We start from the raw sequence: 27431 nt of genomic DNA, 5'->3' as shown, positions 1-27431 counted from the left end.
AATATTGACTTCATTTGTGCCATGGTAAGTCTAACATAATTATTTTGCTTCCAGTGGAACCCTTCTGTCTTGTTGTCATCTCCCCGTTTGGGATTTGCAGAATATTTATCAGGAGTAGTAACAATTTCCATTGAAAACATCTCCCGGAAGTGGTTGGTGAGTGGCAAATCTCACATGATTTCCCTAGATTGGTCAATGAAAAGACAGATACATCAAGTTAGTTCTTGCTTGGCCTCTGGTATCTGATGTCTTAAGATCTGTGCTGTATAGCATTTCTCAGAAACTAGAGAAATATTATCTGGCACCTACCTAACTCCATTTTTAACGAAGAGGCTCTTTCCTCATCTTCATTAGAATCTTGATTCCAAGCAATAAGCTCTGCCTGCTGAGAGACGGGAGGAAAAGGGAAAGTTGCAGATATACGGTCAGGGTATTACAAAGCCCCGTGCCTCGGCTGAACTGTGATGACTTTGCTTAGATCCTTAGCTGCATTTGCGAGTACAAGGTAAATGACATTGAGTGGGAAGGGAAACAGGGTGCCAGTGCAGAGGGCACTGAGAAGTCAATGCACACATTAGAATTCAAAGCACTCCTGTGTGTTTTCTGTTCCCCCGGGACCAGGCCACAGATGGCTCGCAAGATGTACCACAGTCTTTTGAATAGGAACGTAGAGCTGCCAGCTGATGCCCCATTTCCCACTGCTGGTTGCAGAGTCTGGCTGGTGGAGATCAGACAATATTACAACATCGAATTGCCTGATATGCCTCCACCACATGCTTGCTCTTTAAAAAATACCCTCAAAAGCTCTGATGTAAAAGCATCACATATTCCTTGCGCTAAATCGTTGCAGTTAGTGAGTGTGGATACAGGAAACCAGCTTTAGGGTTTTGTTTTCCTTATCACAAACACCATTTTAATTACATCTCCTGTGGCCAAGCAGCCCTTAGAATACTGACTTCAAACAAACACATCAATTGAAGGTTTAAAGCTAATGCTTGTAGGTCCATTTTGGCTTGCTTTCTGGCTTTTAAGTATAGGTTCTGCTCTGATAATGTTTCCAAGTTTTTCTTTAAATCCATGAAAGCTTGACAAGTTTAGAAATGCATCACCTAGCTCTAGAAATCTGGAGACCCCTGGAACCAGGAGATCAGCAGTTTAAATTCACATCACTGCCCATGGATGAAATAGTCATCACCTTTTAGAAAACTACAGCTTGCAGAAGCAGACACAGAAATTTAGTCTCCCTCATACCAGGAAGAAGAAATTGGGTTGAAAAAGAAAGAAAAGAGGTGGCAAGAATAAAACAAAGGATGACAAGCTATTTACATATGACATGGCAGTGGGCTAAGGGAAGGGGCTTGCTTTAGGGAGTGATGCTGAAGGGGAAAGAAGCACCCAGAGGGGCAGAGGAGCTTTCATTGTGCCCATCCATCATAGCAAACAACCTAGCCAAAACCCAGTCTGTCTTCTGTAGTCCTGGCAACAGCACAGAAGTAGAAGGAGAAAGCTGCCTTAAACCTAGGTCTGTGGTAGCTTATCCCAACTTGGAACGGGAACGAAACTAGTTAGGTGCAATCTCTGTATGTATACAGACAAAGCAGGCTCCCAGGTGAGCAGATTTATGAGTTGAAAAGCATTTTGAACAACACTGACAAGAAGTGGCAGAAAAATCTACGTTCTCATTCTACAGACAAAAAAATGGGCCACAAAAAGCCTCCTGTATCCTCTGCGTGCCTTGCGCCGGCCCTGAACAGCGTCGGTCTGCACCGAAGGCCTGACTGTGCCTGCTTACCTCCCAGATGCTAACGTCAGGCTGAAAGCCCCGAGTGCCTCGCGGGGAGTCCTAGCTACTGTCTGCTCACTTGGTAGGGATGGGCGGTTGTGACCTGCCTGAAAAAAATTGTGTTCTTCAGGTTTGGTTCGAGCTTTAAGAGGAATTTTTGAAAATTTGGAAAAACCGTTCAGCTGGAGTTGTGTAAGGGAGGAGGCTATGCCACGGGAGTACGAAGTCAGCAACTGAACTCAGCATTTGCTTTTATCAGACAAAGCGACTGACACACAGGCATCTAAAAACTCCCAAATCAACCAACTAATCTTGTTTGTGCTTTGTTTGTTAAAAATTTCTGATAATATTCAGATCTGTTGTTTTAGGGGCAGCACTATGTCTGGATCCATGTACAAACACTTGCCTTTCCAGTCCTGGTTACCCAAAGCCTCTGTTCTGCGCAATCACAGCCCTTGCACTTCCTTTCTCTGTTATTTTCTCTCCCTACAACCCCCATCTTGCCCTCTATCCACAAAATGCATGCAGAATGCCAGTTGAAATGAAGATTAATCAAGAAGTAGGAGGCATTTCTAGTCGGGCTGGTACCGCATTGTGGTGTGGAATCCAAGAGGATTAAGGCAATGCTGCTACAGCTTACACTTGCTGTAGACAGCAAAGTTAAAATCAAATTAGACAGGCAGTCTGGATGGACTGAGCCACATAGACACATTTTGTCCTTCTTTGTTATTTTTCTAGAAGAAGCAAAATCAAGGCAATTTTAGGATTCAAAACTAAATAGCTGCATCTGGCAATTAGCAGAATTAGAGGAATGGTGGAGGGTCTGAGAGAAAGCCAGTTTGATGGTCATATTCTTTACTGCTTTCATTATGTGGCTGTTATGGAGATGGGACCACAGTTGTGCTTAGCGCTTGTTTTCCAACTCAGATCCAGCTGGGAAAATGCAATCAGTGCTTCCACGAGTGAGAGCTATGGTTTCAGGGTTTGAGACACATCCTGTTTGCAAAGCACTGAAGCTCTAAAATTCCGCCTCTCGGAGGTATTTTCTACTTCTCAGGTGAATTACACTGCAGAGTTCTGACATCCTTTTGAGGGCTTCCTGCAGGAAAGATGACATTTCAAACCTATATGTTACCTGAACCTTGATCACATTTTGTCTGCTATTGAAATATATGACCCCAAAGTGCTTTCTTATCAATTAAGCCCTCATCATGCATTTTAACCTCCTTGGAGAAAATTATGCAGGCCTCCGAGTTGCCTGCATGAGTTATCTTTTATTCATTAGAATCCTAAATGTTATTGAAATGTATTCTTAATTATTCCCCGCTGAAAACAGTCGTGTTCTCGAGCAAGTATTTTGCATTTGTTGTGTCCTGCTGCTAGCATAGTTAATAATGTATATAATAATAAAATAAGGAACTATCAGAGTAGAATAAGAGAACTTATTAATATGATTCAATTTAAGAAAATTGTTACTTCTGGCTTTCACAGCATATGAACAACACTGAATACTTCAAGCATGCAGGATCTTTGCTGTAGGTCTAGCACAGAACTAACAACACTGCCGGAAGAGGAGCTGTAACACATCACCTGCTATCCTGCATTCATATCCTCTGAAATCACTTACTGTACTTTACTTAGTGGAACTGGTATTGCCAAAAGCTTTCAAAAGCAATCTCTGGACATATTTCAGGAATTAATGGGTTTTTGTTCAAACAGAAAATCACAACCCCTAAAAACTATATTTTCGCTTCAGTGTTTCCCCTGTCTTTCCTCTTTTTCCATCACTCTCCCTCTGTGCACACATACGTACTTTTAATTTGCTCTTCTCTGTATGGGAAACTAAAAGGTTTCTAAAAATTCAAAAGCTGGTTCTGAAAAACTGTGCAGTATTTGGGGTGGCTCTCTGGTAGGAGATCTAGAAACATCAAAAGAGTAAGTGAAAATTACAGCCTTTTATTGAGTTGTATTTCTTGTGCAGCTGCATCATACCCCTTTGACTTACCACACAGAGTGCGGATGATTTGCCAGCATGTCCAGATCTTTTTCCTTAGTCATTTCCAGCTGGCTGCAATTCCTTAAATACATGGCTTTGCATGCTGTGCAATAAAATATCATCCAGTTCCTATGCTGTCATCCCCAAGATCTTTCATTTCATTCTGTAGGTCATTTCAGCCCTCTCTGATATTGATAACACGACCCATCTTTGACAAATATTACTTTCTGCAGCTTTTTAATAACAATGGCAAAATTAAATATTAACAAGAGAAGTAATCCAAATTTCAGACCTCGAACGAATTTTCAGCCTTCTCTTTTTGGCACAAATTATCACTTCCTTAGTTTAAGCAGATCCCTCGCTGGTTTACACTTACTGTACCAAATGTTTTCCTCAGACTGAAAAACTTCCAATGTAAAGTGGTATTTAAACACAGCAGGTCCAAACTACCTGTAATTTCTTATTAAAGAAGATAGTAGGATGAGGAAAAGGATGTGCTGCTGGTAATCTGATATGGTGTATTATCTCGGTGTCCATTCATCACTTGGTCTTCAGTATTTCTTGCCTTTAAAATGTATTTGAAAGTCTAAAAACCTGTCGGAGACCAACAGGCTCATAGTTGCTTAGATTGCTTTTCTTCCTGTTATTTTCTAGCTATGTGCAGGTTAGCTGTCAGCAGCTTCCTATAGCATTTCTTTCTACATCTAGGAATCACAGGGTCGTAGAATAATTTGGGTTGGACGGGACCTCCAGAGGTCGTCTAGTCCAACTCCCTGCTCAAAGCAGGTCTAATAAGGTAGGTTGTGCCTGCACGAGTCCAGTTGAGTCTTAAACATCTCCAAGGAGGGAGGTGCCCCTCCAGGAAGAATCTGGCCCCCTCTTTTCTGTACCCTCCAGGCAGGTAGCTCTGGACAGCAGTAAGAACTCCCTGCAAGTGTGTTCTTTTCTAGGCTGAACAGGCCCCTTCTCTCTCCCTCTCCTCTTACATGATGTTCTCCAGCCCCCTAACCATCTCAGTGGCCACCCACTGAACTCCAGTATGTCAATGTCTTTCTTGTACTGGAGAGCCCAGTACTGGACATAATATCCCAGAGAGGTCTCGTAAGTGCCAAGCAGAGGGAATGATCACTTCTCTCAACTGCTGGCTGTACTAAAACAGCCCAGGTTGAAGTTACCCCTCTTTGCTCCAAGGGCACACTGCTGATTCATGTGAACTTGTCTACCTGGACCTTCGGATCTTTTTCTGAAGAGCTGCTTTCCAGGCACTTGGCCCTAGCCTGTCTGGACTGCAATGGGTCATTCCATCCCAGTTGCAAGAATTTGTATTTTCTTTTTTTGTACTCCCCAAAGTTCCTGTCAGTCCATTTCTCTAGCTTGGCCAGGTCCCTCTGATGTGTTTTTTCAGATAATATTAAAAGCACTCCGTTTGTTTTTTGGCAAATCAAGTCTAGGGCAGTACTCTGTGTGTAGCAGCTGTTTGTACTGGATTATTTCTCTCCGCACATACTCTCAGAGTGTAAGAAAACCTATTACAGTGATCACAGCATGATCGTTATAGCTCTGATAACTGATTTCACCAGCAGCAGTAAGAGCGCAGCAGAGATTTGGTGGCGTGCTCTCCAGCATGGAATAGCAGCCATATTAGAGCTTGCTACTGTCAGAGCTGGCTGCCAGCTCTTCATGGCAAACCTTCAGAGAGCCAGCAAGGTCAGTGCCAAGGTAATGATACCTGTTTGGCTGTATAGACATACCCTGGCTGCTTGTCTGTTGCTATTAAACTGTTCAGCTGCAGCCAGCCTACGCATGTCTGATATTAAGGAGTTTTACCTTATCTTGTGCCACTTTTGGAAGTAGGACACAGCGGTTCCTCTATTTTTTCCAGAAGTAAAACAGTAAACAGAATGGCTGCTGAAACCTGACAGCTGCTGATCAAGTTACCAATTTATTTTAATACTTATTATAGGCATAATGGATAGGAACTGATAGTACAAGATGTTTAAATGAATCAGCAGAAAACAAACAAAATCAACCAATGGAAGTAGTGGCCAAGATCTTTGGCATGGTTGTATTTTTGATCTGCTTGCTTCAAGTTGTGAGCAGAACTTCTGTCATATACCTCACATACACATCGTGGAACACTCCATTTTATTGCCTCAGGTATTACTCAGCTCTTACGATTTCTTTCTCAACATGCCACAAACCAGCAGATCTGAGAGACATGCATGTATCTTGCGGTGAACAAGACAGATACCATCTACAGAAAGTACTGATTACTTTAATAGCAGTTTCCCGGTGGAGCTCAGCTTGAGTACTAAGTTCTGGGAACACCATCCAGGTTATACAATTTAAGTATGTTGGAAATAGAAAACATTGGCTAAAACCAAAGAACTTAACTCAAGACTGAAGAACTCTTTCCAATAAGGATTTCTCATATTCCACATATTAATGGGTTTTTTTTTTTCAAACAAAATATATACAATTAAAAACATTTTAGTGGAATCCATCTGGACATCATTGAAAAGGCCATAAAAAAAAAATAGAGCAGTGGACTGAAAACAAAATGTTTCTGTAATTGGTAATACTAAGTGATCCTTTATACCACTCTCTCATGAAGGGAAACCAAAAGACAAAAAGCAAGAAGCAAAACTGAAAGCAAAGACTATTATACCGTTGTGGACTAGGGAACTTTTGAGAGTTATTCTCACAGACGGAATAACTGGCTGATGCTGAAATATTCACTTGCCAGAGTAACAAGAATTACTGGCCTAAAAAAATTATTTACTGCATATTTTAACATTAGCAGTATTGGATATGGGACTTGTGTTCTGTCACTAGTTTTAACAAAGAAGAGAAAGCAATTACAGACCTGAAACGTGTTTGCCATCGCTTGTATTTGAAAAGTCTTAAAGTCAAAAATCTGTATGGCACCAGACAGAGTAATGTGTTACAAGATGTTTAAAATGTACAGGAGTAAAGACTGAGATAAATTATTTTCTTATAATACTCTTTAACTTCAAGAAGTAGTCACAGTTGATGTTAAGGAATATTTCTACTTTTCATCCATTCACAAATTGCCTGAATATAAAATTCCCCAAGATGACATCAGTATGGGGAGTTGGCTAACCTGTAGGATTCTGGGTTAACAAAATAATTTCTCAGCTATATCTGTAGAGAGATTAGAAGAGAGAAATATATGAAGAGGAACTGAAATAATTAGAGGCAAGGCTGAGATACTAGGTGCAGTCTTTTGTTACACTGCCTTTTTGGGGAGAAAATCTGTAGAACAGCTGTTTCAGAGGCACTACCTGGCAACATATAAGATAAAACAATAACCTTGTGGGCAGGTCTGCCTGACCTGATCATTTTCAGATTGTTAGAGCAGACAGAAAATGTTGTCTTTTCTTCTTCAGGCAAGAGATTCTTCAATATACAACTGCTGTTTCAGCCCGCGAGTCTGAAGTTTCAGCTGTGTTTTATCAGGGTGCTCACTGATGAATGCCTTTGTGCCTGCGTTCTGTTGACTCTACGGGTGAGAACAGTACATGTCACATGTGGGCTGCAGCTCCGATGGGAGTTTGTCCTGTCATAACGATGATATGCTGGGTAAGGGCAGAGGGATCATCATTCAGTCTCTATATTTGGTGCATTGAAGTCTGATCCTTCTTCCATTTCTCTTAGGATTTTTTTTTTTTTTTTTGAGGGGGGAGAGGTGCTGGTTTGCACTAAATCCTACAACTTTAAACCCACTTTGCCAGGCTGCTATTCTAATCTTTATGCGCTGCTGCCGACAGACACACAGCAAAGTCTTTCAGGGGATGAGATTAAACACACCATGAGTCTCCACTTCTAATGAAAGCTCCATGGGAACACCATTGGGATCCCTGCTGCTTTGCTGCAGTCGAAGTCGTGTGAGCCCATGTGCCATCCCTTTGTGCATTAGGGAGACAGCGGTATCATAGATACAATGCAGAGTATTCTGCTTTCAGGCTTTAGGGCATTCAGTGCAAAGAATAGCAATATTTTCCTCCTGTCCTCAAAGCCACTTGTTTACCCACCTCCTTTGTTCAGAACTGGAATGTTTAGCTTTAGAACCGGAGAGGAAAACTGTCATTTTTTATTTACCAGCAGTAGGAAAGCCACACAAAATCACTATCTCCTTTAATAAGCTTATTTGTTTAAGCATCCAGGGTGTTAAATTAGCTTTCTCATCTATATGGGGTTTAGACAGAACAATACCCCACCCATCTATTGGCTGAGAACAAAGCAGGCCTTAACACAACATTGCCTGCTGGGACAAGTGCTGGGGTGAATTAGGTCTTAAAAGAGCGTATTATGAGAGCCGGCATCGACAAGGGCCTGAAGTCTGTCAGACCCCATACTGACTGGAGTATGAGCTGCACGTTTGGTATAACAGTAAGTAATTAATTACGTACATTAGGGAGGGGAAAAAAAAAATCTCCAAGACTGCTGGTGCTAGATTTTTTTGGGGAAAGATGTCTTTTACCAATTCTCCTGTTAACTTACTATTTTCAATGAGAAAGCTGATAAGAGGCTGAAGGCTACTACATTTCATCAATAAATTGTTAAGGGTAAGAGTTTGAAGGCATACTAAAACTCTACAGTTAAATACTTTCCCTTCTGCAGGGCATTTCTAACTTGCCAGGGTAGAAACATCCAAAAGAAAACATCCTTTCAATGCGCTATAAATAGAGGTCTATGAATGTTAGACAGTACTTTAGGGAAACATAGGTTGTTGTATAATCTGGTCAGAATCAAGCATTTGCTCCTCATGTGCAAGATATCAAATAAACATGCATACAAACACTACAATCTCACTTCACTCACAGAAGGTTTGACCCGTAAACCTGACCGATTTCTTACAGCGGTTTTACTTTTTTAAGCTACACTTTCTGTAGGTCTGGTTTTAGCTGTCCTTTTTCCCAGTAGCACATGGTCCTGAAGGGCCATAAAGCCTTGAAAGGGTTACCTGGCATGGTGGGCCTGTCTGCTTTTGGTTGTTCCTTTGAGACACCTCAGCTCATCTTCGTAATTCCCATCTGGCCTGGCTTTACGTCTCATGCAGGCAGGTGAAGGAAATCTGACACCAGCATAGCTGATAGCAGAATGTAAGAGGCAGTTTGCTTTGTATCTGTGCCAATTTAAAGGAAATTTGTTGTTTTTTTAAATAGTCTTTAAACATGTACCTAATGTTAGCAGCAGTTCAGTGGAACTCAAATATGTACCAAATGTAAGAATGTTTTCCTCATTCAGAACTTGCACTTGACTGCGGGTAAGAGGTGTTCATTGCTATCTGACTTTTAAACAGGGCTAATTCTCCTCCTTTTAGTTACGCTAAACCTGAAATAACCCCGCTCAGGTCACTGGGGACATGGCAGAGCCCTCTTTGTGTGTCTGAAATCAGCCTACAAAATAAGCACAACTAAAACTACTACTACTTTAAAAGCTCTAAGAATCTACTAAGACTGCCAATGCATACAGGAAAAAAAAAAATTAATACTGTTTCAACTTCAAATTAAATTTTAGAACATCAGTTTTTGAGGGGAAAAAAAAGGACAAATTTCGGTGACTAATATTATTTTCGAGCTTCTGGAAAGGAATATCAAACTATTGGAAGTGGGGAAGGGTAATGAAAGTCTCAAAATAGAAAACTCTTCACTTGAAGGCTGTCCCTGCTTTCCTGCAGCTGGGAAAGCAGCGAGGGCTCACTTTAATGACTGTCAGAGAGAGGCAAGTTGCTCTATTTTCTCCACACTTGCGCTCACAATGTGTATAGATGTTTGGTGCTGGGAGACAGATCTGAACCCCGGTTCTCCCATAGCACAGACACAGAGAGGAGGTTCCAAACTGGGAGATGTTTGTAGACCTTTGAACAAATGACAGACGGAGATGATTCATGCACTGCCTGTCTGTCTGGTTGGGAAGGTCCGTGGCATGCATTCCTTACCATGCCGTACATAAATAAGTCGTCTGATGGATCCCTCAGGCCTTGATCTCTAGGCAAGACCTCTGATCCCTCAGGTATGATCCCGTATTCAAATCTAGGGGGGCCTGCAGCTTTTTCTAGGTAGCAGTAGTAAAATTCTTCTCCTATATCTGCAAACGATGCTCTTAAGACTGCTGCAGCTGGGTCACTCTTCATTTGGGATCGTGGGATTAATCAGTTTCCTCCTGACAGCTCCATTCATATGAATATGTTTGGGTTCGGACACACACAACAGCTAATAAGCATTTGGGCCGTTGCTTGGTTGATTCTTTTCATAATCGGCAACGTGATGCTCATGCATACAATTTGTGTTATTTAGCTGCTCTCTGCAGTGATGAATATCAAATGGTCTTTTTTTATCATTACGCAGCGCATAACTCATTTCTCTCTCTCACATTCCCGACTCAATACCCTCTCATCTTCTCTTGAACTTGTCCTGCCCTTGAAACATGCTAGTTAGCTGTATGCAAAAACTAACAAGACAAAGAAATCGCAGTTTTTCTGAAAAAAAAAAAACCCATGAGTTCTCAGAGTGACAATGACAAATGATTTGTACTGGCAGGCGCTCTTCATGAACACTGAATGCTGGCAGTCTGCATTTACGCTAGATAGCAGTGACCTCGAGGGCCATCATTTGGTCTGTTATTTGTTTGTTTAACCTAAAAAAAAAATTACACTATCTTTAACAGCTGTCTTTATTAAAAATAAAAGTATTGCATTTGCCTTGATGACGTGTGCAATAAAGGGTAATCTCCAAGTAGCCTTTTTAGCATCTATGATTTTACAGAGCACTTCAAAAGTTAGATTTTTTTTTTTCCAAGCAATCATCAGACCCACTGAAGTAGATTTTGTTGCTGTCCCGTTGCATGTACTGGATCTTCAGCTGTGGGAAGGTGTCATTCTCCTCACCTACGATCGCATTTCAGCTTGGTATCCTGGCCCTTTGCCTCTTTTGTTGGCGTTTGCCACACTTCACACGTATCTGACCTGATAGTGGAAATCTCGTGGAGCCGATTGTTTGGAGCCAGTGATGCTATTTGTGGAATGTAAAAAGAACTGGTTAATGCACCACACAGTTCACTGAGGAAGGTGTCACTGGGCATGGATCTAAACAAGAAACCTTGCCAGAGGCTCGTGTGGGAAGATGTGTTGTGGCCCTGAGGGCGCTACTGGGCATTAATGGTCCCGATCAGCCTCACCTGGTGCTCCCACCCAAACCCCTGCCCGTGGACACAAAAGCCCAGTTCAGCTCCACCTGTGCTGCTGGGGTGCTGGTCTCTAGTTCAGCTATAGTTCTGCCTTGCCGTGGACCACATGGATCTAGGACATGGCTCCTTTGGGCGTCTCTTGTCACTATGGACCTGCCTGTCAATCGCTTGGTCTGATTCTGACCTGAGGATTTACTTCCTGGCTTGGCCTGGGACCTGCTTCCTCACCACGAACTCACCTGAGGATCTGGGCTGTTGGCTGAGCACCCACCTCCGGGCCTGCCTTGCTCTGCTCCCCTTGTCCGGGTGCCGTGGGGCTGGCCCCACGTGGCCAGGCTCCTGCCTGCTGCCTGGATCATCGCTCCCTGCCCCACGGGGAGCAGCTGGCCCTTTTGCTCCCCTGGTATGCAGCTGCAGGTTAGAAGCACTAAGTGAAACCATCGGGATCAAAGGTACTTGACTCTAGGATTTCAAGAGCCTGAGGGAAGCAGGTCTTTTTCTGTTACCATTTGTATGGTTTTAAATCAGCAGTAGCTCTACTGAAGGCAGTGAAACTACTGCCTATGTAAGAAGTGCTACTCAATTGTCTTTTCAGAGGAAAGAAGGAGAATCTTAACAAAGGAGTGTGGAGACAACTTTAAGAAATAGCCCTAGAGTTCAAGGGAAGTAAGGACACTTAGGACCCATGAGGCTTCAGTAATGTATTACTCATTCATTAACAAAACTTGAATGGCAAGAAACTGTAAATCCCTTTCCAGATCATGAATCTTGGACCTGCCAATCCTGCTTCACGTTCTAGCAAAAATAAAGATCTGCCCAGGGCTTTACTAGCCAGGATTGGACTTAATATGTTTTTTCTTTTTCTGCTAGGAAAAATGACGTTAGAAATGGGCTTCGGAATTCACATCTGGCAGAGTGGTAGTTTTGATAGTTTCTCAGCTGTTCTGAGCTGCTTCAGCAGTGCAAAACACTATGGCTCATCACCTCAGTATTTAAGCAAGCTTATGGGAATCTAGAAATTCTTTCCTAAAAGGCCATGCATCTGACTGTGTGCATGTTTACTTTCAGCTGCTATTTATTTCCCAGTTTCTGTTCTATTTCTGTTATATTGTCAAAATCTAATTCTGGTGAAGCTCTGGCTTTGATGCCTGAAGCTTCAGCTGTGCAGTATCTGAAGACTGGAAAAGCAAAGCATTCTAGTCCCTTAGAAAAGGCAAAGGAGAGATTAGGAATTAACTGGATAAAATTCCACAGGTATATGGTAGAATGGGGATTTCTTCTTCTCTCCAGAATGTACCAGGGACAGAAGAAACCTAAATGACCCGAAAGGAATCAGGCAGTGTTGCAATTGCTGTTTCTTTATCTAGACCTTCTCAGAACACTGCCTCTTGCCTGCCTATCACTGGTGTTCTCAGTGAGCTCATCCAGGTCAAATAAAATATTAAAATACAGCTTTTTTCTCTTCCTAGTCTGAAACCAAGAAATCCTAGGGTTGGAGCTACTCTTCAGGTTACCGGATGTGTTCATTCGACAAACCTTAAAGTAGTGAGGAGGAAATGAATACTTGAAATACTCACCCTATGTGGGCGTAGAAAGGGAGAAGCCACACTGACTGCTTTTCCTGTCACGCTGAGAAAACACTACACAAGTCATTCACTCTACATTCTGCCCGCTTTCTTATTTACTCCTACAGAACTGAGGAAGTGCCTTCTGTATGTTAGTGCAGGAGAACTGAGCCCTAAAAATGAGATGTATTCCTGACATGAATATTAAATACAGTTAGAAAGAAATTATCTTGAAGCGTCTGGCTCTGTATCTGCTTACCGCATTCCTATTCCTGCCCTGGAGCAATTGTATGTGTTCATCCTGGAAGTTCATCTGATACAGCACTATGTGCATGTACATGTGTAGAAGCAGCCTTCTGCTGATTTACAATATATCAGTCTGCTAATTTTAAGCAGTTTGGGAAGGTGGGTCTTGCAGTACTATTTATCTTTACTTAAACTAGGACATGGCTCCAGACTATACATGTCCTGCATTCTCAGCCAGTGGACTTGTTTACAGAAATAGGAAGCTAAGATACTCAGATACTTAAGTTGTTTGGTGTTATTAATATTTCAAGTAGCAATGCCTTAATATTCTTACTTGAATGTTTATTTTGTGCTACACCCACCCGTGCTGTCTGCATTCATGTGTACCCTCTTTCCTGACGGAACAGCAGGTCAGTGTGCCCAGTGTCAGTATCGAGGGCGTTTTTCTAGGTAGGTTTCTGTAATTAGACTTTTAAAGTTGGTAGTTTCCCTGAGAACTAAATACAACAGGGAAATAATATAATGTGCTTAAAATTCACCCAGCTTCACAGACAACTCTGTAGTTCCACCCACCAGAAGGGTAGAAACCTTCCCCAGCAAGGTACCTGGGCTTTCCTCAGGCACCAGAAAGCTTCAGATCGTCTAAAGCCAGTTTTGCCGGCATCTAACCGTGTGGTCCCCACTCACCCAGCAGCAGAAGGGCTAAAAGCTGTCACTCTGAATAACTTTTCTGCCTACCACTTTGGCAAGCTGAGTCTGAATTTAACGAAAGTCACAGCTTGCAGGAAGAATATTTATGAACTAGGAAACCCGCCTGTGAGCACAGAAGGGCAATTTTTTATATATATATGTATTTCCACACCCCCTCCCCGTCCTCCTATCTCCATGTACGCAGCGCAGCAATGTGGCCACCCTGGTTGCCTAGGAAGCCGATAGCTGCTCCTAAGGGATCTGTTTAAAATTCCAATCCAGATTCTAGTCAGGTTTGTGAGACCCTGGGAATGGAGCTCTTGAAGTGGTGGGTACTTTCCATTTTTTTTTTCCCCCCTCTCCTCAGCTCCTCTGGACTGAGAGAAGGCAGCTGTGCTGCTTTGCTAGGCAGAGCAGCTGGACTTGGTTACCCCTAGAACCAATTAAGTGCTGCAAGAATGGCTTGCCTTATTCCAGGGAGACAGAAGGAGCTCTTTGGGATCATAAATGACACTGGAGAGTAGTTGTGTATGCATGCAGTTATTTTAAGGGTTGTTTTTGAGGCTTTTTCTAAGCACCTGCTGCCTTTTTGGGCATGTGTACTTTCATCTGAGGTGTTTGAAATGCAAATAAAAGCAATGATACATATTCAGACAATCTGAGACCTGTGTTTCTGCTAACCCCTTCGTGAAGTTTCTTTTCGGAAGCCAGTCCTAGTGGCAAATTACCGAATGGAACTTTAAATAGGTGAAATGATAAGCTAGGCAAAGAGTGCACCTATTGGGGTGGCAAAGGTGGGTGCTCTCTCCAAGTCTGTCTCCATCTCACAGCCCGACACTGCTGAGTACTACTTGGAGAGGAAAAGCGGGGTGATTTAAGAGCAAAGTTCCTTAACATTTAATTTGGGTTTAAAGCTCTTGTTCAAGAAGTTGTCTGTCACATCTCGTCATATATGCTATTCAAACTTAGACAGCTGTTTAGAAAAACACCTGGATGAAAATCTATGTATAGAATAACTGATCATCAGTATAACCAGTACTCAGTAGAAAATATCTTAGATGGTAACACAAAAGCTAGAGTCTGAGTCACTTGTTTATGCCTTCAAAGGAGTGTAGCATCTTATTTAAAACTGCTTTGAAACGTGAATTGTGAACAGGAGCTCTTTGATCAGAACTGATGTATGATGTGTCACAAGGCACTATGCAAAAAAAAAAAAAAAAAAGTCACTTGAGCTTCCTTTCCAATGGCACTGAGAGAAATGAGAGCGATGGTTCTCATACTGTGTCTTGTGCTAGCATGTCCATGCTGAAGAAATCTGGCTACAGAGACTGCTGCCGAACCTCTGCAAAGTGGAAACAGGTGTTGGTTTTCTGCTGGGGAGAAATCAGCAAAGCGTGATATGGGTATTTTCTTAGCATACTTATAAAGTCTATTTATATTGCGCACATTCCTCCACGAGTGTGGTCCCACACAGACTTCCTCTTTCAAAAACTTCAGCCCCATATTTAGTTTGTGGTTTCTGCTGCTTGTAGTGTTTTCTCCATAAGGAAGTGGCAACAAGCTCTTTTCTTCAGAATATGACACCCTGTTTACACACTTAGAAAAAGCACAATTGGAATGGGATGTGCCATGTTCCCATTTGGTGATACCTGCCCTATAAATACTAAAACTCCCTTGGTGGGTACCTGATTGCATTGTGGTTGAATGACTTGGTTAACTGGCCTTTGTTATTCTGACATGCACTGGCAATCCTCTTGTGACCAGGTAGGATCCTGCTGGCATAAAATGTGGACCTCTGGGATGAGATGCCTGCATTTTAATCCCATGGTTGGTCCACATCCAGCTGCATGACAGTGAGGCTTGGAAAAAGAAGGAGGAAGTAATAGGCCAAACTAACTATTCCAGTTATATTTGTTCAGAGGTCCTAATTTATTTTTTTTTAAATCCTGCAACTAAATCAGATGATTTTCTAAATGAAGGAGTGTTATATACCTGTTTATACTCCAGGACATCGAGTCTTGTGCAAACAGCAGTCTTCTGTTCATTCTGAAAAATAAACAAGGTTTTTTATGGTGCTATCCAGCAGAAAGGGGAATATTGGCAAGTACTGTCAGATAAGGCATTTTCTGCTAAGCCTGTTTAATAGCAGCTAGAAACAATGTAGAATTTCTAATTATTACTTGGGGTTTAATCAACCAGTGAAAGAGGAGAGGGAAAAAAAATGAAATATGTGGTAATATTCCTAGTATGTACTTTAATTGCTGATTGCTTGATTACTGCTGAAGCTGATGAGGCTGAGTGTGGTGATATTATGAGGAAGTTAAGCCTGAGAGCTAGAGATGAAAACATGACATTTAACATGAACACGATACACCACAAAAATAGCATGTTTTCGGGGTTTGAGTGACTCCCTGCAGAGGTAATTTAAATGCTGTAAAGCCATATATGTGGAAATGCTGACAAATAAGATAATAGGCAGCCTCTGAAGAAAACAGAAGCAGCTGTAATGCAATAGAAGAGTTAGAGAAATTTGCACGAGTGGCTGTGGCACTGTATCCAGACCAACAGTTATGACATGATTAGAAGATTCCAAAAGATCCAATGTGACTCAGGGTGAGGTAATTTAATGGGTAATGATACTGGCATCCCAAGAGGTTGTAGGAATGTGATGTTGAGATATACACAGGTCATCAGGGCACTCAAAGCTCTAAAACCAGGGCTAGCTTTGTCAGGCGTTGGATGGAAATGCCACATGACACTTGGAATGACGCAGGAAAGAGGTGACATCAGACTTCAGGTATGTGGTGGCCAAAAGCAGGCATAAATAACTATTTTCAAAGGGGTTTCCTTCCAGAACTGTCAGAGGTTTCTTTAAATACTTAAAAGTAGTAGGACTGAGACACAAAGCACCTCAGTCAGTAATTAGCAAACTGAAAACAGCGCTTGCTAAGAATGGGGTATTGTCAGAAGCGACCTTTTGCTAGATAAAGAGTAAGGACTCTCTGAAGCAGTCGGGCATGTAGCTGAGAAATCCAGCCCAAGGCAAACAATGGAACTGAAAGAATGATTCAGAGGGCTGAAACTCTTGTGTTCTTAAAAGAAGAAGAAGAAAAAATAAAACCCACAAATGTATAGGGCCTGAAACCGTTGGAGTGAAGAAGTAACCCTAGAACTGAAATACCTCGTTCAAGTATTACCCGGTATGAAATACTCAACTAGTTCAAATGTACAATAGCTTAGCTCTCCTTTATGAGCAAAACTGACTGCAAACTTGTCTGTAGAGCAGTGGCTTGCTTCTCTCTCTTCCCACTCACCCGTGCTCTTACGCTGTGCTCCATTGCTGTCACGGCTTTTAGGAGCAGTAGCTGGGATCTGGCTGGTACTGTGGGTCAAGTCCTTGGGCTTACTTCCTGATTCTTATTTCTTGTAAAAGTATTAGCGGTTGGATTACACAGAAAATGGAATTAATTTATATGGTAAAATGTAACTGATTGTGTATTGTGTGTTAGAATTTGTCTGCAGGAGAGCCCTGATCCAACCCTTACCTTCTCCTGAGAATCTCCTGTTCAAAAACTCTGGCAAACAGAAGGATGTGTAGTTGCTCTGACTCTGTGACTAGAAATGAAGGAGAGGGAACAAAAAAAGCCCACCACCCAGTTGGAAACTGTTTGGTTTTTTTTTTTTCCCTTTAAAAATAACAAAACAAGAGGGAGGAAAAAAAAAAAAAAAAAGAAGCCAGGATTAGGACCAGGAGCTTGGAAATCTAAGTAAACTATAAAATTAGAACTGTCTTCCCTGGGTGACGGGGCTCCATTTCACCACGACCTGTCCTCTGTAATTCAGGTTGTCAGCTTACCTCTTGGGATTGAGGTCAGACAGAGGAACACTGCAGTGTTTTGACCACACATAATTGCGGATTGTCTCGGTAGCAGCTGGTGGATGTTAGTGAGCGAGCTCACGGTTTTAGCATCCGTACGCACTCATGGCCACTATTTGGTTAATGCAACAGAATTTTTGTTAGTTCCTTTATAATTCACCACACTGTAAGGACATCCTTACCGTATTTGCCAGAAGAGCAAATTCTGATGCTACGGAGCAGTATTTGCACTATGAGGAGGTCACTGGATGCGTAACGGTATGTGTAGGAGAAAGGAGATCCAATTGACAAGAATATGAGGTGAGGTGATATGGTGGGACTGTGTGTAACTCCAAGTCTCTTCCAAAGACAGCAGTCGCAGTTGCTCTGCCCTGCAAGTATTCAGCTTGTCTCCTCTAATTTTATCTTTAAAATCCATGTGGATGGGATTTCTGCTGAGAAATTTTCAGCTATTAACAACTTTAGAGTCCACAGTCTTTTGTATTGTAAATATCATAATGACTTTATCTCTACCAAACCTGATTTCTTTTGTGTGTATGGACAAAAGTATTTTATTATCCAAAGCAAAAACATTCTGTGAAGAAAATTAAATGCTTTTATTACATGGAGAACAGATTCACAGTTCCTGAATCCCAGATCCTTTGTGAATTGCACTTTGTTCTGGACGGAGGTGGAAATATAACTGCCCTGGCAAGCATTTGCTGTTGTGGTAAATCATTGCTTCTCTATGAAGATGATTTTTGTGTAAAGTATGTATTCTGTTTTCTGGGTAGGGATAGGCCAGAAATCTTTGCGCTGATGTTAATCATTATGCAACCCTAAAATGCCCTGAAGTGATCTGGTGAACGGCAGTCCAAAGTCTCACTGTTCCACATCTAGGGTCCCATAATTTGTCTTCTACTCTTCTGCAAACCATTCTTTTTCAGATGGTCTGCACTGTTTTTCTTAAAAATAAGGAAATCTTTATGATGGATTAGCTCTAATCTGATGTGATGCCGATAGCCAGGAAGGACAGCGGCTCCTGTGTGTTTGATGCGTAGCCGTCAGCTGGCAGGCCACCCTGCTGCTGAGCATCTCTGGGTACGGTTTTTACAGAGCAGCAGTTGGTGAAGGCTCCAGTCTTCTGATCTGCAGCTGGACAACCACTTCCCACACCACTGTGTGGTAGATTAATTCCTACTTCTTAGCCCAAAAGGAAAAAAGATGGGGAACATTAGCACCTTTCCAGGTGAAACTATACCAGTCAGGCAGAAATACCAGTCTAGCTAGAAAAACATAGGTGTGTGGTATCAAAGCCAGCAGATTTGGCTTCGTGCTGCTATTGACAGGGTGGTGACCACCGGTCACCATGACCCTGGAGCAGAGGCCACACAGATAAGTGGTTTGGCTGGCAGAGCAGCAGGACGAAATAGTTGGAAGGTGGCAGGAGCGGAACCGCAGGAACGTGTGAACCACACATGCTGTTTGAGGTGACTCCAGACTGCAACAACAACAAAAAAAACCCTCCAGCCATTTGTCGTAAGCTGGTTCGGTGTCAGGGCGCCTGCTTTGATCACCCACTGCGTGCACAGGTTCCGCACGGGCATGCCAGGGTAGGGCTGTAAAGGGAGGTAAGGCATTTCCCAGATCTGCAGAGTTAATTTCAGAATCTCTTTTAGGGGTACGTGAAAAATTAGTGTATTTGAAAGATGATCGGCTTGTAGGACGAAGGAAGGGCTCCTGCTGTTAGAGCAGTCGGCTCCTGGGAGCTTCTTTGTTGGCAACAGATCCTGGCAAATACTTTGCAAGTTATGAAATGACTTCACTTGCATCAGCTACACAAAGGAACGTGTTTGGTTTATCATTTTACTGAGATTCGTGGAATTCTCCTCTGGCGAGGACTTGAAATTGGCATTTCTTACAAAGGGCTGCGACGACTTCCAGCTGTAGTTCCCGGGAAGTTAAGCGTGAGAAGGATTTGCGAGCGGAGTGCCTAGCGGTGACCATTTTGCCGAGCTGCCTTGGAGGTTCGTGCTGCGTCTCCCGGGAGCTGATGGCCGTCTGCTCCGCGGCTGGAAGCCGAAAAGCGCAGCTCTGGTGCGGGGGGGGAGCCCGGACTGGGTGCCCGCTGTCCGTCCCGCAGCTTCTCGCCGGTCTCCCACAGCTGCGGTCAGGAGAGGGGGCGGCCTCGGAAGGGCTGCGACCGCCCGTTCCGGGGACCCGCACGTACTGCGGGTGGCACAGCGCCCCCCCCCCCCCCCCGCTCCCGGCTGTGGGACCCGCCGGGGCCCCGTCCCGCGGCGGGGGAGCGGAGGAGCCGCCGGTGCGGTCGGCAGGGGGCGCCGTCGGGCGGGGCGGCGCGGGGCGCTGGGCGGGAGCCTCAGCCGGAGCCGTGGCCGTGGCGTGGCGGCGGGCGGCGGGCCCAGCCCCGGCGGAGGCAGGCAGGTAAGGGCGCGCCGCGGGACCGGGGCTGGCTCTGCCCGGCTTCCCTCTCCGCCTCAAACGCTCGGCGGCTGCGGCGGGCGGGCGGGCGGCTGCTGACTGCCGGGGAGGGAAGAAGGCGCGGCGGGACCGGCTGCCCCGCGCCCGGCTCCGAGGGCCGGCAAGGGTCCCGCCAAGCCCCCGGGCAGCCGGCTCTCCGTGCTGCCGGGGTTGACTGGGTGCGCGTGAACGCCCAGCGGGTCCCGACCCTGGGTGCGCGCAGACATCGTGCGGGGTGAGAGCCTGGAGGGGCCCGTCCGTCCCCAGGGCCCCGGCATCGCCGTTACCGGCTTCTCTGGGGGCTGTGCCAACTCCTGGTGCCTGGAGCGGGGTAACTTATTGAATTTATCTTTTTTTTTTTTTTTTTTTTTTTTTTAATGCCTGTTGTTCGTAGCGTATCTGATAGCGGTGCCTTTCCTTGTGCATACTTTAACCTAAATATTTGTGGAGCCCTGAGCAGACTCGGCGTGTTTTGGTGGTGCCGGTTCCTTTGGACAAGCACGGAGTTTTCATCAGAAGCGTGTTGTGGTACGGAGATCGCCTCGGCCTGCATGCAGAGTGTTGCACTTAAAAAAAAGAAAATAACGTTAAAAAACAAATCCTTGAAAGTATTCTTTACAATGCTAGGAAGTAAGGGGTTAAACAATGCATTCGTAAATACGGTAACCTGAATTTCTGGACAGATCACTTTACATCAGGGCTGGGACAATGGAAATGACTGGGTGGGAAGAGTGCGTGAGGACCTTATCAGCCTTTTATTTTGTCTGGCCTTATAGTCTGAGATGAGCAGCTCGTTCAGACCTTAAATTTTCTCTTTTCCAAATTTTACAAATCCAGTTTTACGTGGAAGAAAAAAAAAACCCAACCCTACAGAGTAAGTGGCTCTATCCTTGACTAACCGCAAAAGCTGTCACGTACAATAAGTTATTGTGCCAGTATTACAATGGTAACGGGATATTAAAGCAACACATTTTGGCAGTAAGTAGCTGTAATACTTCTGCCCTGTTTTGACGTCTGCAGAAGGAGGATTAGCTCAGACAGAATTGGTAGTGGGAGGGTGTGAGTGGGATGAAAGGGAAAAGCTGCTTAATTTTAATCTTCTCAAAAAGGTAACTAAAAGTAGTGCATGTGGTTAAAACACATACGCTCCTCTCTCTAATGGCTTTTAATTGTTGCCTCTTAAATATTTTACGTAAACTCAGCAGTGCTGAAGCATTAATTTTTATAAGATTCAATACATACTGAAACAGCTCCCTATTCTGCAAAAAAAGGAAATGTTGAGGAATAGTGGGGTCTCGTGTGAGTCTGACAAGAGAGCTACACAGCTGCGTTGGTGTTGCTAGACCTGTGTGTCTGTACCCGTCACCTAACCAGAGGTGGGCCCCCAGTTAGATTTCAGCCATTTAATTACATCGTTTCAGTTTCATAATTGCGAATTTACTTTTTTTTCCTAGTAACCTTCATTTGTCTTCAGGGCTTTTTTCAGTTTAAAAAGCGAGCATCTTGAAATGAACGCGCACAAAAAGCAATGCTTCAGGGTGTGCAAAACGACTGTCCCCCAGGAAGTTTGCTTTCTGCAGGGGTTTTACAAGGAGGTGTGTATTTTCACATACTTCTCTTTCCTCGTGACCTCCTTAGATGAAAGAAACCGTAAGTGTCCCCTGAGGTTTCTTATGTAGGTCTTTGTTCATTTCCGTAATCTCAGAGGAAACCTTTGAAACTAGACTTTGGCTGAATTTTTCTGGATGCTTTTTTTTGCTGAAGTTGCAGATTATTTTCAATTTTTTTTTTGTTGTTATAAAAGGCTTGTATTTTAAGTATATCTGCATATTATTGCCTGAAAGATGAAAGATGACTTCATGTGGTCGCAAGTGTGGTTTTTATCTGGATTTATGGTCAGTTCTAGTCTCATGTTCTCTTCCTCTCCCCAAGGCTTTTATTATCTTTTAACTAAAAAAAAATTGGCAATGAATATTGAAAAAAATCACCATGAGATGTGTGTTGCTCACAAACATACATCGAATGAGCGTAGGAATTCAATGTTAAGCCACCTACTAACATATGCTTTACGATGTAGATGTGATTAGATTTCTGGTTTATGACGGATGCTACAAAGGAGGTGCTGGTACCTTAATTGTTCAAGAAGGCGGAGCCTTTAAGTTTGCCTCTACTGAAATGATGAATGTGCTCTGTCAAGGAGTATTGGGAAGCATGCACAAAACATACAGCTGTCATTTGGTGGAGGAAGTACGAGAGGATTGAAGAAGATGGAGTTTCTTATAGGTAATACAGGAAGGTTTGGGGAGTTACTGGTGAAGGATGGTTACTGGTTAGATGCGTGAAAAGGCAGCATGGCTGGCAGGCACTGGACTAGAAGCCTCGAGGGGGAGGAAAGGTTTGCTTAAAAAGAGCCTCAATGGTCCAATTGTTGGACAGACAGCGTGGTTTGAGTCGCAACTGTCCATCGCATTTGGGAAGTGTTTGAACACAGCCTTTAATCTTGATTTACTGGGAGACGGAGTCAGTGAGCGAGCTGTGCATTGGTTCACATTCAGAAGGTTGTATTTAAAAATACTCTAGCTTGTGTGGTAAATTATATATATATATATATATGTGTGTGTGTGTGTATATATATATCAAAAAATTAAATTGTTTAGCAAAAAGGGAAGAAATGCCAAATGCCCGGGAGGAGACTGAAAATGTAAATTTAATACAAGATTTCTAATTGCATGGGTTTTACTGTCCTGGTAATTTTACTGGAATTGTACTAAAATATTGCAGTACTGATAAAAAGTTTGTGCTTTACAATACATCTCTCTTTTTCTTCTTTGAAATGCTTTCTAGAGTGCTCTCTGTAACAAATGCAGGCCAATATATGGTATAAATTACACAGAAATAGAAATGGAAATGGTTGATCATAAAGCTGTGTATCGGATCATGATGACTGAAGGTTTACGTAGCAACTTTCTAGAAAGATATTAGAAATATCGTACAGACCATGAGATGCTTTGTTACAATCAAACTGCACTTTGGTGAAGCCCAAATGGAGTCCCTCAAGCAAGCATTTGGTTTTGCAAACCATTTAGGGCAGAAAGCTTTGGGAATTTTATTTTCTAAAAACGATAGCGGAGGATACATGAGTCTTGAGTTGTGTCTACGCAGGAGCACGTGAGCTTTGCCCACGTGGCTTGCTTCATGGCGTCAGGTTTAGGTTTGAATACAAAATTAATGTTCTTGTTTGGCTTGAAAGTATGAGGTGGCCTCTGATTACAGCTGGGTGAGACATTTTCTTAGTGAAGAAATAAAGAGTGGGAAGGTGTACTGTGGCAGTCGGTGTTTATAATTCTTTTAAAAAAATCAGATAATGTCATTCTACTGTGTTCAGATAATGCCTGAATCATAAACGTAATGGTTCATCCTAAGCAGCAAAAAAAAAAAGCATTTTTTCCATTGTGCAAGACGATAACGGGAACATTTGCCAGGAGGGCCACAAAGGTGGATGATAAGTCTGTGATTATGCAGTAAGTGGTTCTGATGACAGGCAAAGGATTCAGAGCAAGATTGACAGACTATTTTGTATTGAGTAGAGAGGTAAACTGGGCATTGACAAGCTAGATAGCTGGCATATTTCTTAAAAATAACTGATTCTTGGAAGCCGAAATAATTAGGCTTATTTGTTTGTGTCACAGAGTAGAGACATTGCCCAGAAATGGTGTTTGGAAATACTGGTCAGTGACTGTCTTCCAGCTGTTTCATCCATGGTTTCTACAGCCACCTTGAACTTTTTTTTCTGTATCAGGAATGAAGTCACTTTCCCCCAGAAAGTTGTCAAATGATTCATGACTTCCCTTGTGAAAATAAAAAAATAAACACCATAACTCTGCCTCAATGTCTGATAAATTCCACCATTACTTATGTCGTAGCAGATGCCGTACGAGCTGATGATAAGAAGAGAGGCCCTGAGAATACCTGGTACACTCTGTTGTTGTTCCTGATGATTTTAAAAGCACAGAGCAATGCTGATACAGGATCTCACATGTTGCCATATTTTTAGTGCTTTGTTCATGTTTTTCACATTTGCGGTTGTGATGTTGGATCACTGATTGCCCCTGAAGTAGAAGTCTGGACACAGGCTTCCGTTTCTGTCCACGAAGACCTTTGGGTACCTCCATGAGGAGCTTCTCTTGGGCCAACAAATTGTGAAACCAGCTTTGTGCAACTAAGCAACAAAAATGTGGGCAATGGGCCTTTCAAGTGGAAGGCTGGGACATAGCGTTTAGCGCCAGCACCGTTTACCTAAACCTGGTTTTATTTTTCTCTTGAAGAAATAACTCGCCTGCTTGCACCTTTGGGTTCCGGTTGGCTCTAACTGTAAGGTGACGTGTTTGCAGGGGTTAGCGTGCGCTGCTGCCAGGAGGATCAAGGAAAAAAAAAACAAAACTAGGCGTGCCCTTTTGCCAGCAGCATGGCAGTTTTCCCAGTGTGTTGCCTGTGTTATTCCCCGTTCAGCTCTCCAGTGCCCAGGCAAGTTGGCAGCTGTACAAAGTGTTGTGGGGAGGAAAGGGCAGCAGAAAATGCTGACTGGCTGCTAATGCGGCTGTGTAATCGCGGCTCTGGGGTTAGATTGCAGAACGATGACAAAACTGCTGAATAAAGTCTGTTTAGTATTTTTTTTTTTCTTTCTTTCTCTCCAGCTTGAGCTGCCAGCTGTTGGTGCTGCAACAGGTACGAGTATAACCTGTGGAGAGAAACAAAAGTTTTCCGTTTGGAAGACAGGAAACAGAAATGGATATCTGCCCTGAAATTTTGAATCCTTATGATTGTTTAGAGGTGGTTGAATATGGAAGTGTTAGGTGACAACAGATTTCATAGCAGGGCCATAGTCAGGAGAAAAAATATTCTGGGATGAGAGTCAAAATACAGCTTGAGCGCAGTGGAAATGTAATCAGTGATGAAATAAATGTCAGCCCTTCCATCCCTCCTGCACAAACACTTCTAACATCAGGTTGTTGCACTGCCATTTTTCACATGTATAATTCAGATAATTTAGTAAAATTGTGGTTTACTTTATGGAGGGCTCTCGGTAATGGCCGAATGACCAGGTGTAAGATGCTATATGTTTTAGGGTAAGCTGAGGATGCGGCTAGCAATGGTTCCAGGGGGAGTCAGGGGTGAGTTGCTGGGGAACCAGCAGTTCCAGCAGTTTTCCAGAGGGTGAGGGATAGAGGACCAGCTGAAGAGGGGATACAAGACAGGATGGCGAGTAGGCCGAAGAGCTTGGAGTAATTAGGTCAGCAAGCTCTTACGACTTCACTAGAATCTCCCCAAATCCATTCCATTTGAATACTGCCAGCAAATCAACCGAAGCCTGTGAACCCCCGAGAACTCTGGGCGTGTGACCTTTCGGCATTGGAATAGATACGCATGTAGGCAGATTGAAAAATGGACCCAATATAAGAATTAAATACGAATTAAAAGAATAAGGACAGTTTTGGGAGCTCAGGTCCTGTTCTCAAATGCATCTAACCTCGAGGGAGTTGTTAAAACAATTGAAACTGTAAAAAGTAGAAGCTTAACGAAAAAAAAAAGGTGTAACAACTGGAACAGGTTAAGTGCTTTGCCTTTGTGTGCTTTTTGGAGCTGTGAGGTTATCTGATCAGCCACTGGCTCTCATCTGTGGGTGATTAGGATCTGCGCTCGTACAATTACGAGCATATGGTATACCCCTTAAACCTGCAAGTTTAAAATAATTACGTTCTGCTGCCGGTTTTTAAGAATTATTTAATTGTCTGTATGTTCTGGAATGGTTTTTCTGCCAATTAAGGTTCAGTTCTGGCCTGCAGCCATCAGAATCGTAAGGTTTCTTTCAAGTCTCGTAATAATGTTAAAAAAGAGTTGCTCATTTTCCTTTGAGGAAGTGAAAGCACTTCCTTTGTTTTTGTTTTTACTTTCCCTGCGGTTCAGAGACGTGTTTGGCCTGTCATTGCATAGGGAAAGGAGTAGGAGCATGGTTACAGTCCTGAAGTGGATGTCAAAGAGTTGGGCTTGTGTCGGGTTTCCCTAGATAGCAAAATTTTGTTTCCACAGGGCCTCTGAAGTGACGTGCTGGGCTGGTGGGTTGTTACTGCCTTGGACTTTTTTTCAGATGTCTACGGAGTAACATATACAGCTGTTAGGCACGGACCTTATTTCCAGCCAAAAAGACGTAGTTGAGGCCAGATCAAAGCACTTGTTGAGAAGTTTGTCTGAACGGAAGGCTCTCCTGAACCCAGGGTTTACATGGACCGAAAGAAACCGAAGTTAAGGACACGTACTCCTTGAAACTTTTCATGCTCTCATGCATTTGGCGTTCAAACAAGTAAACCAAACAAGACCTATAAAATCATCATAGTTGGAAAACCAAAGCCCAGAGCATGGAAACTTTCAACATTTATAAAAGGAACAGGAAAATGACTCTCATAATAACGTTAATGTTAGAGCTATTAACCTAGCAAAGGATTTGCAGTGGTCTTTTCGGTACTTATGATTTGGGTACGCCGTGAAGTCTGACTTTGTAAAAAGAGGAATGATTTACAACCCTAAGTTATTTAAAGACTGTTTAAAGCTTTGTAATTTGACAGCTTTTATTATAGGCTGGATTTTATTGATGAATTTAACACAACAGTGAAGCTTCTCTGTGGTTTGAAAGGAAGTAGCCCATGCTATATCACGTTCTGTTGAAAATACAGCTTCAAATTCAAAACCACATCCATCTTCAGAGCATCTGCTGCACTCGGAGACCTCACGGCAGCGGTAGGTCTGCAGGTTTCTTCCTGTTGAATGAAGTGGTCTCGCTCAGGTTTCATTTTGATAATCTGAAATGCGGAGGTTCCTTAGAGCTGGGGACTTTCTTCAGCATTTTGATTAATTTGAGCATGTTTGTAGCTGATTGAGGGAAATGAGGTTTGGGAAGGGAACAGCAATAGAAACTTTGATTCTTTGAAACGTTACAAAAATGCACATGGCAGCAGCATGTGCTTGCTTTTATTGCTATTGGTGGTAGAACTTTCAGGGGGCTTTTTTTCCCCTGTCTTAGTGAGGTGCAAGGACACCTTCTGAAATCTTTTATCTATAGCGGAGAATCAGTCTGTGGCAAATGTTTCTGTGTAAACCTTGTCCTCAAAGGCAGAGCGTGACCTAGAAAATGTGAAGTTTTACATTTACATGAAGTTTCTCTGTATTGTCAGATAGCAAACAAAAATATTTGTTCAAAATACTGCGATTTGTTTGCTACAGAAGGGGGATGCCATTAATTAGCTTTCAGTGATGCTTTTCCCTGTTATTTGGTGGGCTTTGTGTTCTTTCTTTTACCTGATAGGAGTATAACAACACCTTATTAAGTATTCCTAATCAGAAAAACTGAAAAGTGCTGCATATTTGAGTATATTTGGGCTTAGCACCTGCTGCCTGTCAACTCTGAGGCAGGAAAACCCAACGGAAATCTGCTCTAGCGTCTTTTCATTCCTATGTTCTGGTGGCTCGCTGGGCAGCATACTGGTTTGGAAACAAGCCCGGCAAGACAACCCAGATACATCGTGTGGCATCATGGCGTCTGTCGCCATT

At 43.0% G+C, this 27431-nt stretch overlaps 1 protein-coding gene and 1 long non-coding RNA gene across 8 annotated transcripts in view; one reads left to right on the top strand and one right to left on the bottom strand.

The window, feature by feature from the left end:
* PXYLP1 (2-phosphoxylose phosphatase 1) overlaps positions 1–27431 on the top strand; it is a 112747-nt gene that overhangs the window by 38581 nt on the left and 46735 nt on the right. For 2 of the 7 annotated variants that reach the window (XM_086754994.1, XM_086754988.1), the window contains exons 1-2: positions 18910–19375; positions 20224–20357. The exons of 4 other annotated variants lie outside the window; for them this stretch is intronic. The gene's annotated coding sequence lies outside the window, so the exon portion shown is untranslated. Of the gene's footprint in view, positions 1–18909; positions 19376–19854; positions 20161–20223; positions 20358–27431 lie in introns of those variants that run through there. One more of the 7 variants, XM_086754992.1, reaches the window with a different exon arrangement.
* Positions 14964–15520, bottom strand: LOC147599595 (uncharacterized). The gene is made up of 3 exons (XR_015259393.1): positions 15485–15520; positions 15178–15351; positions 14964–15088 (listed from the first exon to the last, which is right to left on the bottom strand). It is a non-coding gene; the product is annotated as an uncharacterized LOC147599595 (long non-coding RNA).

The sequence above is a fragment of the Chlamydotis macqueenii genome, chromosome 9 (genome assembly GCF_036417535.1).
Source record: "Chlamydotis macqueenii isolate bChlMac1 chromosome 9, bChlMac1.mat, whole genome shotgun sequence".
Classification (NCBI taxonomy): domain Eukaryota; kingdom Metazoa; phylum Chordata; class Aves; order Otidiformes; family Otididae; genus Chlamydotis; species Chlamydotis macqueenii.
This window is presented reverse-complemented; position numbering and strand designations above follow the sequence as displayed.